The sequence below is a fragment of the Toxotes jaculatrix genome, chromosome 5 (assembly GCF_017976425.1).
Source record: "Toxotes jaculatrix isolate fToxJac2 chromosome 5, fToxJac2.pri, whole genome shotgun sequence".
Classification (NCBI taxonomy): domain Eukaryota; kingdom Metazoa; phylum Chordata; class Actinopteri; family Toxotidae; genus Toxotes; species Toxotes jaculatrix.
Genome location: NC_054398.1, coordinates 27,896,689 through 27,910,738, shown reverse-complemented (window position 1 = coordinate 27,910,738; position 14,050 = coordinate 27,896,689). Strand labels below are relative to the sequence as shown.

The window sequence follows — 14,050 nt, the reverse complement described above, 5'->3', positions numbered from 1 at the left end:
CTGAGCCAATCAGAAGGTAAAACCTGTCTGCATCCACAAAAGCTTTTGAGTAACTGATGTCCTTGTTAAGTCTTCTCCAATGATCACCTCAGACCGGCTGATCGGCAAAAAGTGTTATCAGAGCTATAAGCATTTAGCAGGTCAGACTATAGGACTGAAGGCTGCGGGGAAAGGTGGTGACAGATCTGAGTGAGGTGCAGACAGCAGAGATGATGGAGTGTAAATCATGCGGGTAATGTAGCGGTGGAGGGTGATGCTGAGGGTAGGGTTCATGGTTCTGTCAGGGAGACGGGCAGGTGTTTTCTACCGAGATGTCCAGTCTATAACTCGAGCCTCAGGAATGCTCTGTATGGCAGGTCAGAGTTTGGAAACGGAAGTGGAAAAGCGTGTGGCCTTTCCTCGCTATGTGAAAGCATTAATAACTATATGTATATGTTTACAGTTTGATTCATAATCCTGATGCTAGTAGCAGTTTGTTTAGATCCATCCACCATCTGGTTCTGTGTGAAGCGTGGACGATGCGGCCGTGTCGCCACCCGCAGGGATGGTTTGTGGTTGGATTTACTGCTTGTCACTTAGGGTTATCCAATGTGAATATATGTGTTACAGTATGGCAGATGAATTACAACCAGACAAAACTTTACATCAACGAAACAAAAAGCTGTTGTTGTTTTTTTTTTTAAACATAACTAGCTTGGAAACATTAATTTAGACAACAAAAATTTGTTTTTGCTCCCAGATTTACGAAGTTGAGTCACCAGTTTGAGCCAATACTGTGATCTCAGTGTGACTTTTTTTTTTTTTGGAGGTCGGAGCAGCATCTACTGGTCATCTGAGGAACTGTAGCTGGAAACACTAACTTCTGATTACTGCTGCTCCTTGATTTATTTATTCACTTTAGCTTGTTGGAATTTGACAGTAGCATTGTTGACTATTCTAGCTGTTTGCTGGTTGAGCCCCAACAGTTTCAAATTTTAATCACCAAATAAATGGAATAAAATAAAACAAAACAAAACCCATTGATAGAAGTACATGGGGTACTGCACTAAATGGCACTGGTGTGCTCTTGACACAACTAACAAACATGATGCCTACCCTGGACTAGAAAAGTCACCCAGCATGTGTCCGGTGTCAGTTTCCACCTTCAGTAGAGGAGACTCACCTCACTGGTTTGTCTTTATCGGGCCGGTGATGCCAGCAAGCGAGTTACGGGACTGGAAAAGAGAGGATGTACAGCATTAAATGAAATGCAAACACAGCTGTTTTCATGAAACTGACCTTCAGCTTTAATTTTTGTCTCACCTGAACTGCTCAGACATCAGCTGTGCTGTAAAAACAACTCCCATTCACAGATGAAATACTGTGTCTCAACCTGAAACAAACATAATAAAGTGTCTGTGGTCAAACTGGTGCATCTTGGTGACACTGGCTGTGTTATTAGTCATTATAAGGAAGAGTATTTCTCACATTCGACCGTAATTAAAAGTGTTATCCAGTAACTAATGTAACGCTTTAACACCATTGCTTGTTTAATTTAAAAGTGTTAAAGGATGTGACATTGAAAGCAGCTGATTTCACTGATTAACAACCTTCATTTAGGCGAGGAAGAACTAATCAGTGAAATCAGCTGCTGCAGTGTTGGATATAAATACTGCTAAATATTCTCCTGTGGAAGATATTACACGAGTCTCATGAAGCTCAGCTGTCTGGAAATATTGTCAAAAGTCAAACAGAAAAAGTAAAAGAGCTTCACTGATGGTTACAGCTTTTCAAAATATATGGTTCCTTGATTAAAAACAGAACAGACACGACATAGATCTGTTGTTGTTTAACAAGCTTAGTCACTGGCATTTTACATATGTGATATATCACATCATATTGTGTACTGTATGCCATTTATTCTCAGGACTCTGTTGCAAAACAGATGTTGATCTCAACAAGATTTCCACAATAAAATAAATAACGCTTAACAAACTAAATCTCTCTGTTTTTGATCTACTGAGTGAGAATCTGACATTGTCGACTACTAATCTGGTTCATTTCTGTGGCGACTGAGTTTTATTGGAGAAGTAAACAAAGACAATATAAATCTAAATTAGGATTTACAGGTAAGAAGTCTCTTACCTGTAAATCCTGAGGACAGTTTTTGTTCATGTTCAGGACTCTGAGTTAGGACAGAGACAGTTAGGACAGTTCACCTCCTGCCTGAAAGAGAAAATTTGAAGGCTGTATCATTAAGCAGATGAGAGATTTTTTTTTGTTAAGTGTTTCCACAGTATAACTGAGCACAGTCTTTTACCACAGGCTAACAGACAGGTCAGAGTGGTGGACACTGCAGAATGCAAACTGTTGTAGCCCCTCCTCTCTCCAGATGGCTCTCCTGCTCTGTTCTCTCATTTCTAATTCTGGCTGGTGTGAGTCTGAGTGAAGAGGCAGCTGTTATCTGAGGATATGATGCAGCCGTCAGCAGAGGTCAAATATAACCTGCAGTAACTCTGAGGAATGAGTTGCCAAATACACGAGACATTGTTGAGGCTGTCAAGTGCCGTTGAGGAGACGCGGGACAGAATGAGACCAGCAGTAAAAACGTACAGATCACTGACATCCCATTGACAATATTCAACCACCCAGCGTCCCCGCAGTTCCTGTCTTTGACGTAAAAACCACTTCATACCTTGCTGTCAGTGCAGACCAGAGGCTGTCATGATCAGGATTACCATGGGACTTCAGTGCTGTAACGCTGTATGGTTGAGATCAGGACAAGGCAGGAAACTCGAGCCCGTAGACTGAATGTCCGACAATCTGACAGTTGTTTCATATGCTTCAGCCATCACCAGACACGATGTATGAGTGTTTGCTCAGCAGATCGAGAGCCTGTGGATGAGGGAGCTCCACTGCAGCAGCCACAAAATCAACACTGTATTCTAATATTTAAAGTCGTTACATGTCATACGACCTAGGTTTTCACATGACAGTCAACACAACATACTCCTGAGTGAGTGAAAGCCGATCATGGATCGACAATAAAAGAATCACCTGACCTTGTGGGGGTGGAAAGAAAATAAATTAGGGCTCAGCAGGAAGGGAGCGGAATCGGTTTGCCAGCAAAGTATTAGAAAATTAAAAAAAAAAAAAAGTCCTCTGTAGCAGGTGGTTAAATAAGAAGATTTGAAGGAAAAGGGTTCTGCACGAACTTTGGACTTAGATCAACATTATCAAAAATCTGATGCAAAAGAGATTGGGATGGTGAGGGGAGCTGTTTCCATCTAAATTTAGTACAATTTCAACAATTTCCAAAAAGTCTTGGAAAAAAAAAAAAAAGAAGACTGATGCCAATCAGCTGATAAAATATCGACTTCAGGGTTTTAATTATTCAGTAATTTCAAAACCTGACATAAGGTACCTCTTATTTCATCATCAGAAACACTAAAGTCATGGTAACAAGAATCATCTGGGTTTTTACATTTAGAAAAGAGCAGTGCATCTTCAAGTACTGACTTAAGGCATCATAATCAAGACAGGCCGCATCTTTCTTTATGGAACAGGAAATAACTGCCCCTCCCAGACCAAAGGAGCAGCTGAAACTGAAACCACCCCCCCCCCCCCCACTCAGCATACACATAACCTTTCAACATTGTTATGTCTGTTTTATTGCTATTTATTTTATTAGCTGTCAAACCACAAGAAGGGTTTCAGATTTACGGCCCAATGTGAGAATAGCATCAGGGAGGAGAAAATTTATATTACAGTAACAGGAAAGGGAATGAACGTACCTCTTCAGCAAATCAGTCCAAGTCATGTTTTATTTATATGATCTGCAAAAAAAGAAAAAAATCCAATGATCACTGTAGAAAACATGACTAATGTCTGAAAATAATGATTAGTGTCCAAAAAATAACTCACCTCATCTGCTCCAACAGTAGACTTCTTCACATGTATGTCTGTGTGAGTCTGTGTTTGTGTGTGCTTCGCACCGCACAATATTGTCAAGGCAGAAGAAAAGCAAGCCAGAGGAATCGTCAAAGACTAGCAGAATCGTCAAACGCTATAAGACCTCACTCAAGGCCACAATGTCAAAACTGGCAGAAGCTCGATTCCCACCTACCAGGCCGAGTATCACAATAGAGGATCTTCGGCCTCTGGTTAAGAAATATATTGAGCAAGTTGATGAGAGTGAGCGTGACATAATAGCCATTGGGTTAAAACAAGAGCACTCATTAGTTGTCATGGATGAAATGGAAACTGATCTGGTGCAAAACTGTGTCAAATATTTATTAGCAAAACTCATGGCATCGTCTAAAGAAGGCTTTGTCAGACTTTCTCCAGAATATGTTACAAGGGCATTGAACGAGTCATGTCTGGAAGACTCCCTCACTGTAAGTTTTGCTAATGCTTTTCGCATCCCGCTTAGACACTGTGAGAGGCCTGCAGAGCTAGCACAACTTATTGTGTTAGAAGTGTTACAGAAACATTTTTGTGGTTATTGGTGGACAAGATAACGGCAACCCTAAACCATCACAATCGCCCAGCCGGACAACGGCTCACTTACTCCAGAGACTTTCGGCTGCGGCTCGCACTTCCTCCATAGCGGAACGTGCCCACTGACACATTCCCTGAGGAAATCCGAAGGGACTTTGACTCCACAAACCACACGAAAAAAGAAGATAACCAGGAAGGGGAAGAAAAAGGGCGGTATTAGAGCTAGACTGAAGAGGGAGAAATACAGATATAGTGCGCTCCCATCTATCATCCTGGCGAATGTGAACGTTCATATGGCTCTCCTCAGGTCGCCGGCTCCGCTGCCCCAGATGCAGTACTCAAAGGAGAAGGACAACCTTCATTCCCAGAGCTGTGCTGCTCCTCAACTCACTGCCATGTTTTATCACGTTTGTCCAAGAACAATTTGATAAAATGATGGCAAAGCTGGAAAGTGATTTTTCGAAAAAAGGATCAGAGTTCCTGGTGAGCCTGAAACAGGATTCAGGGTCACCTGTACAAACACCTGACATTGCCACTCTGACAACGAGTACATCAATGATCACTCAGAAAATACTGGTGAGCTCAGTTACTTCAACATATATAATCATATGAGGGTTACTCAGACATATCAGATGCCCCAGGTTCCATTGGACAGATGTCTCTCTGACTCTGTCATGTCAGCACACGTGAGGAAGGTGGATGCCACTGAGCAACACTTTTCTCCTGAAGTTCTGCACGCCATGATAGAGGATGCAGTGGAAAAGTTCATGAAGCAGGGGATTCTCTGGATGGAATGGGAGCCATTGTTAACAGCAAGTCACAGTGAGCAAGTGTTTGGTGCACTAGCTGACATCACAGACCTGATCACAGACATGCTGACCACCCCAAAGGAAAACACCACCAGGACAAAGTCCTCTAAATACAGCTACAGTCAGACTTCAGCACGCTCAGTTTGTGCATCATCTGATGCTGCACAGACAGACATGCTGACCACCCCAGAGGAAAACACCACCAGGACAAAGTCCTTTAAAGCCGCCTACAATCAGACTTCAGCACGCTCTTTACAGAAATTTGCACTGCATTGCTCCATAGCTCTGCTATAGAGGTCCAAAAAGAGCAAGCCCTGGAAACCTGCCTAACAAAACTTAACCTAACTATCTTCTGAGGTTACCAGGCCCGAGGCGACTTTAAACGCTGAACTCGAGGTCCCACAGTAAACCAAAGACAGAGCTTACCACACAACCTCGAAGCGTGCCCCCACCTGGGATAGCCTCGAAAACAAAAAAGGAAAAATAACAAAAGAGTGAACCGTTGGAAGGACTAATGTCCAGCTGGGACACTCACCCTCTCTAACCAGGGAGCTCAGAAATTGATGCTCACAGCGATACTTGAATTTATCAAAATAAAGCATGTCAAACAATCATACCTAACAAAAGGAAAGCCAAAAACAAGGAGGGACCCACAAAGCTGTAACACTCCACCAAGTAACAAAATAAACAGTCATGAACCAAGAAATATCAGGAAAATTGGACCAGCCCCCATTATGTTACAAACCCTGGCTCAAAGGGAAGCAACACAACGAGTACACAAAAGTACAGACAATTTACTACATTTATTAAATCAAAAATAGGGTTTAACAAAAGAAAAATGTGGAGTGAGCAGTAGGCCCTGCTGCCAGGTCATCTGCAGCAGGAAGTGTGGGGGAGAGAGAGAGAGAGAGTGGAGAGGTGTGGCAGGTTTTTATAGGACACCCACACCTGCAGATAATCACAGGTGCATCTTGGGAGTCTAACTGGAAAAAAGAGAAAAAAAGAAAGAGAGAGACACACCAGCCACAAGTACATGGCCTGTGACAAGCTCTCTTGTAGACCTTGTTTCTAGAACCCAGGATTTACCACCAGAGCCTGTGTGTTTTGTGAGCGACAGTATATCCATGCCAACCCTCTGTAAAATGGTGACTGAAGCTTTCAAATATCTGGAAAAATCCTTTGGCAGGCTGAGATTTCAGTGTCTGTAAATGTGCTGGGACTCAACCACTTTGGAGTCTGCCAGAGAAACAAACTTATACTCTGTTCCCACTGAAGCTGTGGCTGAGATTCTCATGAAATGGTGCCATGAGATATCAGACATGGCAGAGGAGGGTGGAACTACCCACCTACCTTCCCCAACGCTACACATTTAGCCAACGTTTCCTACCCACACTCTCTGCACATAATGCCTCTGATGCAGAGTTCCTGGTGAGCCTGAAACAGGATTCAGGGTCACCTGTACAAACACCTGACATTGCCACTCTGACAACGAGTACATCAATGATCACTCAGAAAATACTGGTGAGCTCAGTTACTTCTGGCATCACGTCTGAGTTTGATTACTTGTTCAATTTACTGCTCAAACGGTTGGAGAATCAAACCATGACAACTGTGGAATGGACTGAAATACAGTGAAAGCTCAGACAGTATTCACAGAGACTCGTCAAAAGCATATATAATCATATGAGGGTTACTCAGACATATCAGATGCCCCAGGTTCCATTGGACAGATGTCTCTCTGACTCTGTCATGTCAGCACACGTGAGGAAGGTGGATGCCACTGAGCAACACGTTTCTCCTGAAGTTCTGCACGCCATGATAGAGGATGCAGTGGAAAGGTTCATGAAGCAGGGGATTCTCTGGATGGAATGGGAGCCATTGTTAACAGCAAGTCACAGTGAGCCAGTGTTTGGTGCACTAGCTGACATCACAGACCTGATCACAGACATGCTGACCATCCCAGAGGAAAACACCACCAGGACAAAGTCCTCTAAATACAGCTACAGTCAGACTTCAGCATGCTAAGTTTGTGCATCATCTGATGCTGCACAGACAGACATGCTGACCACCCCAGAGGAAAACACCACCAGGACAAAGTCCTTTAAAGCCGCCTACAATCAGACTTCAGCACGCTCTTTACAGAAATTTGCACTGCATTGCTCCATAGCTCTGCTATAGAGGTCCAAAAAGAGCAAGCCCTGGAAACCTGCCTAACAAAACTTAACCTAACTATCTTCTGAGGTTACCAGGCCCGAGGCGACTTTAAACGCTGAACTCGAGGTCCCACAGTAAACCAAAGACAGAGCTTACCACACAACCTCGAAGCGTGCCCCCACCTGGGATAGCCTCAAAAACAAAAAAGGAAAAATAACAAAAGAGTGAACCGTTGGAAGGACTAATGTCCAGCTGGGACACTCACCCTCTCTAACCAGGGAGCTCAGAAATTGATGCCCAAAGGGATACTTGAATTTATCAAAATAAAGCATGTCAAACAATCATACCTAACAAAAGGAAAGCCAAAAACAAGGAGGGACCCACAAAGCTGTAACACTCCACCAAGTAACAAAATAAACAGTCATGAACCAAGAAATATCAGGAAAATTGGACCAGCCCCCATTATGTTACAAACCCTGGCTCAAAGGGAAGCAACACAACGAGTACACTAAAGTACAGACAATTTACTACATTTATTAAATCAAAAATAGGGTTTAACAAAAGAAAAATGTGGAGTGAGCAGTAGGCCCTGCTGCCAGGTCATCTGCAGCAGGAAGTGTGGGGGAGGGAGAGAGAGAGAGAGAGAGAGTGGAGAGGTGTGGCAGGTTTTTATAGGACACCCACACCTGCAGATAATCACAGGTGCATCTTGGGAGTCTAACTGAAAAAAAGAGAAAAAAAAGAAAGAGAGAGACACACCAGCCACAAGTACATGGCCTGTGACAAGCTCTCTTGTAGACCTTGTTTCTAGAACCCAGGATTTACCACCAGAGCCTGTGTGTTTTGTGAGCGACAGTATATCCATGCCAACCCTCTGTAAAATGGTGACTGAAGCTTTCAAATATCTGGAAAAATCCTTTGGCAGGCTGAGATTTCAGTGTCTGCAAATGTGCTGGGACTCAACCACTTTGGAGTCTGCCAGAGAAACAAACTTATACTCTGTTCCCACTGAAGCTGTGGCTGAGATTCTCATGAAATGGTGCCATGAGATATCAGACATGGCAGAGGAGGGTGGAACTACCCACCTACCTTCCCCAACGCTACACATTTAGCCAACGTTTCCTACCCACACTCTCTGCACATAATGCCTCTGATGCAGAGTTCCTGGTGAGCCTGAAACAGGATTCAGGGTCACCTGTACAAACACCTGACATTGCCACTCTGACAACGAGTACATCAATGATCACTAAGAAAATACTGGTGAGCTCAGTTACTTCTGGCATCACGTCTGAGTTTGATTACTTGTTCAATTTACTGCTCAAACGGTTGGAGAATCAAACCATGACAACTGTGGAATGGACTGAAATACAGTGAAAGCTCAGACAGTATTCACAGAGACTCGTCAACAGCATATATAATCATATGAGGGTTACTCAGACATATCAGATGCCCCAGGTTCCATTAGACAGATGTCTCTCTGACTCTGTCATGCCAGCACACGTGAGGATGGTGGATGCCACTGAGCAACACGTTTCTCCTGAAGTTCTGCACGCCATGATAGAGGATGCAGTGGAAAAGTTCATGAAGCAGGGGATTCTCTGGATGGAATGGGAGCCATTGTTAACAGCAAGTCACAGTGAGCCAGTGTTTGGTGCACTAGCTGACATCACAGACCTGATCACAGACATGCTGACCAACCCAGAGGAAAACACCACCAGGACAAAGTCCTTTAAAGCCGCCTACAATCAGACTTCAGCACGCTCTTTACAGAAATTTGCACTGCATTGCTCCATAGCTCTGCTATAGAGGTCCAAAAAGAGCGAGCACTGGAAACCTGCCTAACAAAACTTAACCTAACTATCTTCTGAGGTTACCAGGCCCGAGGCGACTTTAAACGCTGAACTCGAGGTCCCACAGTAAACCAAAGACAGAGCTTACCACACAACCTCGAAGCGTGCCCCCACCTGGGATAGCCTCGAAAACAAAAAAGGAAAAATAACAAAAGAGCGAACCGTTGGAAGGACTAATGTCCAGCTGGGACACTCACCCTCTCTAACCAGGGAGCTCAGAAATTGATGCTCACAGCGATACTTGAATTTATCAAAATAAAGCATGTCAAACAATCATACCTAACAAAAGGAAAGCCAAAAACAAGGAGGGACCCACAAAGCTGTAACACTCCACCAAGTAACAAAATAAACAGTCATGAACCAAGAAATATCAGGAAAATTGGACCAGCCCCCATTATGTTACAAACCCTGGCTCAAAGGGAAGCAACACAACGAGCTACACAAAAGTACAGACAATTTACTACATTTATTAAATCAAAAATAGGGTTTAACAAAAGAAAAATGTGGAGTGAGCAGTAGGCCCTGCTGCCAGGTCATCTGCAGCAGGAAGTGTGGGGGAGGGAGAGAGAGAGAGAGAGAGAGTGGAGAGGTGTGGCAGGTTTTTATAGGACACCCACACCTGCAGATAATCACAGGTGCATCTTGGGAGTCTAACTGGAAAAAAGAGAAAAAAAAGAAAGAGAGAGACACACCAGCCACAAGTACATGGCCTGTGACAAGCTCTCTTGTAGACCTTGTTTCTAGAACCCAGGATTTACAACCAGAGCCTGTGTGTTTTGTGAGCGACAGTATATCCATGCCAACCCTCTGTAAAATGGTGACTGAAGCTTTCAAATATCTGGAAAAATCCTTCGGCAGGCTGAGATTTCAGTGTCTGTAAATGTGCTGGGACTCAACCACTTTGGAGTCTGCCAGAGAAACAAACTTATACTCTGTTCCCACTGAAGCTGTGGCTGAGATTCTCATGAAATGGTGCCATGAGATATCAGACATGGCAGAGGAGGGTGGAACTACCCACCTACCTTCCCCAACGCTACACATTTAGCCAACGTTTCCTACCCACACTCTCTGCACATAATGCCTCTGATGCAGAGTTCCTGGTGAGCCTGAAACAGGATTCAGGGTCACCTGTACAAACACCTGACATTGCCACTCTGACAACGAGTACATCAATGATCACTCAGAAAATACTGGTGAGCTCAGTTACTTCTGGCATCACGTCTGAGTTTGATTACTTGTTCAATTTACTGCTCAAACGGTTGGAGAATCAAACCATGACAACTGTGGAATGGACTGAAATACAGTGAAAGCTCAGACAGTATTCACAGAGACTCGTCAACAACATATATAATCATATGAGGGTTACTCAGACATATCAGATGCCCCAGGTTCCATTGGACAGATGTCTCTCTGACTCTGTCATGTCAGCACACGTGAGGAAGGTGGATGCCACTGAGCAACACTTTTCTCCTGAAGTTCTGCACGCCATGATAGAGGATGCAGTGGAAAAGTTCATGAAGCAGGGGATTCTCTGGATGGAATGGGAGCCATTGTTAACAGCAAGTCACAGCGAGCCAGTGTTTGGTGCACTAGCTGACATCACAGACCTGATCACAGACATGCTGACCACCCCAAAGGAAAACACCACCAGGACAAAGTCCTCTAAATACAGCTACAGTCAGACTTCAGCACGCTCAGTTTGTGCATCATCTGATGCTGCACAGACAGACATGCTGACCACCCCAGAGGAAAACACCACCAGGACAAAGTCCTTTAAAGCCGCCTACAATCAGACTTCAGCACGCTCTTTACAGAAATTTGCACTGCATTGCTCCATAGCTCTGCTATAGAGGTCCAAAAAGAGCAAGCCCTGGAAACCTGCCTAACAAAACTTAACCTAACTATCTTCTGAGGTTACCAGGCCCGAGGCGACTTTAAACGCTGAACTCGAGGTCCCACAGTAAACCAAAGACAGAGCTTACCACACAACCTCGAAGCGTGCCCCCACCTGGGATAGCCTCGAAAACAAAAAAGGAAAAATAACAAAAGAGTGAACCGTTGGAAGGACTAATGTCCAGCTGGGACACTCACCCTCTCTAACCAGGGAGCTCAGAAATTGATGCTCACAGCGATACTTGAATTTATCAAAATAAAGCATGTCAAACAATCATACCAAACAAAAGGAAAGCCAAAAACAAGGAGGGACCCACAAAGCTGTAACACTCCACCAAGTAACAAAATAAACAGTCATGAACCAAGAAATATCAGGAAAATTGGACCAGCCCCCATTATGTTACAAACCCTAGCTCAAAGGGAAGCAACACAACGAGCTACAATCAGACTTCAGCAATGCTCTGCATTGCATTGCTCTATAGCTGAGCTATAGAGTTCCATAATGTACATGCAAATCAATGCACCACTAATGATTAAATAAAAAAACTGAACATTTAGCTGTAAATGTCAACTGATAAATTTTATGTAATGGTTAAAACAAAAATCAAATCTATATATCACAATTCCTTCAGTCTGAGTCCAGTTTGCTTTCTCAATAAACATCCTATTTTTAAAAGCTAAGACTTAAAATTTTAAATGTGTATGATCGTTAAACGATGACTTTTTTTCTGTCGAGACAGTTCTGTTGTTAAAGATGACGTTAGCTAACCGTTAGCTTACCGTCTTGCGACAACCCTGTCTGTTGTTACAGATGACGTTATCTAACCGTTAGGTTACCGTTGAGACAGCTCTATCTGTTGTTACAGATAACGTTAGCTAACCGTTTGCTTCACACCGCATAATATTGACAAGACAAAAGAACAGCAAGCCAGAGGAATCGTCAAAGACTAGCAGAATCGTCAAACGCTAGTAGACGCATGCAAATCAATGCACCACTAATGATTCAATAAAAAACTGAACATTTAGCATTAAATGTCAACTGACAAATTATATGCAATGATTAAAACAAAAATCAAATCTACATACCACAATTCCTTCGGTCTGAGCCCAGTTTGCTTTCTCAGTAAACATCCTATTTTTAAAAGCTAAGACTTAAAATTTTAAATGTGTATGATCGTTAAAAGATGACTTTTTCTGTCGAGACAGTTCTGTTGTTACAGATGACATTAGCTAGCCGTTAGCTTACCGTCTTGAGACAACTGTTGTTACAGATGACGTTAGATAACCGTTAGCTTACCCTCTTGAGACAGCTCTATGTGGCGGCATGCTCTGCTGCTGCGGTGTAATGCAGGTGAGTCTATCATGCGAGAACTGCTAGGCTCATTGGCCTATCAGAGTAGGGGGCGAGGATATAAAAGGAGGGTGGTTTCCTTCTTCGTTCTCTCTCTCTCATTTCCTGGCTCGAGGTCCGTTCACTTCCGGGGTGCTGCATCTCCTCTCCTCTCCGAGTGCAGCTAGACGCTTGATAACGCCAGGATATGTGTTTTTATTCAAATCTAGGAAATTTTATGGCTAGGTTTCTTATACCTTGTCGTTTAAGCAGGTTCGGTTGGCGCCGTGGCAAGTGCCGCGACTGCCCTTTGTTCTGGCTGTGGCTGCGTCCCGGGGTCTGTTTTTCGCTTCATTCGCGGCGGCGGCGGCGGCGGCGGCGGCTATTCCCGGTCCTCCTCACTCCTTCCCCTCTCAGAGAAAGACGTCTGCCGATCCGGACATACGGCTCGGGTCACCTGGACCACTAGGTCAAGTACTGGCACACTGCTGCTTCGCCTGTGTCGGCTTTGCCTGTGGCTTCGCCAGCGTGTGCTTCACCTGTGGTGCAAGCCGTATAGCTTCCGATGGCTTACTGTGAACGACCGCGTTGGCTGTCGCTTCTCCGTGTGTGCATGCTGGTGCGCGAGTGTGCGTGCGTGTGTCTGGAAAGAGGTTGGAGCTATTTTAAATCTGTTTCCATCTATTTCTTTTGGTCGTTTATGGTAGTGGTTTATTTTGTATTTTTGTTAAAGATTGTGTTTATTTCTGGTTTAGTCTAGCATCTTTGGCCAGAAATAAGATTGTTTTTGAGTCTGTCTTTTCTTTTGTTGTTGTCTTTTTTTTTTCTTTTTGTTTTCTTGTTTTTCTTGTTGAGGGTTTATTTTGACTGGCGACCCTTTTAACTGGTGAGCTTGGTTACTTCTGGCATCATCGCATCTGAGTTTGATTATTTGTTTGATTTTCTGCTCAAATGGTTGGAAAATCATACCATGACAAGTTCTGCATGCCATGATAGAGGATGCAGTGAAAAAGTTCATGAAGCAGGGGATTCTCTGGATGGAATGGGAGCCATTGTTAACCAGAGAAAAACACCACCAGGACAAAGTCTCTGGCCTCTAAAGCCAGCTACAGTCAGACTTCAGTACGCTCAGTTTGTGCATTGTTAGCTTACTCTGTCTGTTGTTACAGATGACGTCATCTAACCATTAGGTTACCGTTGAGACAGCTCTATCTGTTGTCGTTAGCTAACCGTTTGCTTCACACCGCAGAATATTGACAAGACAGAAGAACAGCAAGCCAGAGGAATCGTCAAAGACTAGCAGAATTGTCAAGAACTAGTAGACGCATGCAACAGCTGTCTGTTGTTACAGATGACGTTATCTAACAGTTACGTTACCATTTTTTTCATCTCGTTGTACATGTGAAAGATGTATAATGACAATAAAAGGCATTCTATTCTATTCTATTCTATTCTATTCTAAGCAATGCACCACTAATGATTCAATAAAAAAAAACTGAACATTTAGCTGTAAATGTCAACTGACAAATTATATG

The 14,050-nt window shown here is 43.5% G+C and overlaps 2 long non-coding RNA genes across 3 annotated transcripts; both read right to left on the bottom strand.

Annotated features, from left to right (window-relative positions):
- Positions 1-882: 882 nt before the first annotated feature.
- Positions 883-2,619, bottom strand: LOC121182361. 2 transcript variants are annotated; one of them, XR_005894108.1, is made up of 4 exons: positions 2,300-2,619; positions 2,125-2,205; positions 1,303-1,372; positions 883-1,214 (listed from the first exon to the last, which is right to left on the bottom strand). It is a non-coding gene; the product is annotated as an uncharacterized LOC121182361 (long non-coding RNA). The 2 variants fall into 2 exon arrangements; XR_005894107.1 differs by lacking the exon at positions 2,300-2,619 and having other exon boundaries at positions 2,125-2,291.
- Positions 2,620-2,690: 71 nt separating this feature from the next.
- On the bottom strand, positions 2,691-4,706 carry LOC121182362. Its single transcript, XR_005894109.1, has 3 exons — positions 3,904-4,706; positions 3,774-3,815; positions 2,691-2,874 (listed from the first exon to the last, which is right to left on the bottom strand). It is a non-coding gene; the product is annotated as an uncharacterized LOC121182362 (long non-coding RNA).
- Positions 4,707-14,050: the final 9,344 nt, after the last annotated feature.